At 36.9% G+C, this 628-nt stretch overlaps 1 non-coding gene across 1 annotated transcript; it reads left to right on the forward strand.

Moving 5' to 3' along the window:
• Window positions 1-521: 521 nt before the first annotated feature.
• Window positions 522-628, forward strand: LOC130512135 (small nucleolar RNA R71). The gene has a single exon (XR_008945696.1). It is a non-coding gene; the product is annotated as a small nucleolar RNA R71 (small nucleolar RNA).

Raw genomic sequence — 628 nt, forward strand, 5'->3', positions numbered from 1 at the left:
GATTTAGCTCTCCGTAAACACTATTTACCTTCCCGTTGAATTCAGATTTCATTTTACGGTTTCCTGTAAGAGCCTGCTTTAGATTGAATTTTTCTATTCCAGTACGAGACTGTATACAGATTTCATAGTCTCGTGTAAAGCTGTCGACGTTAAACACAGAATGAGGATCAGTATCATCTAATCCTTCTATAAAGTCGAGCTCATCAACTGATATAGGAGAAGTTTTATGGAAGTAATGGCACAGATTTGGTGGATTTTGATCTGCCAGAAGAGAATGAAGCGAATTTATGAAATTTTTTATTTCAGCTAACTCAGTATTTTCTATTGAGACTATAGTTTTTTCTTTCTCTTTTTCTTCACCCATTTCTTCATAGGATCTTCCTCTTGCCATATTTTCGATTAGACGTCTTGCTTCCATAGGATTTCTAGTAACGAAATTCCCTTCGCTTGCTGTATCAAGCGTTGTCTTATAGCTCAGAATAACAACTTTATAAAAGATCTTAAGAAATTGTGGTTCTGGATAACCATGGTGGGGGCATTCGAGTTCGTAACTCTTGAATCTTCCCCATGCATTTTTGAATGATTCCTGAGGATCTTGACGGAAAGTAGAGATTCGCCTCCTTACTTC

Source organism: Raphanus sativus, chromosome 4 (assembly GCF_000801105.2).
Source record: "Raphanus sativus cultivar WK10039 chromosome 4, ASM80110v3, whole genome shotgun sequence".
Classification (NCBI taxonomy): domain Eukaryota; kingdom Viridiplantae; phylum Streptophyta; class Magnoliopsida; order Brassicales; family Brassicaceae; genus Raphanus; species Raphanus sativus.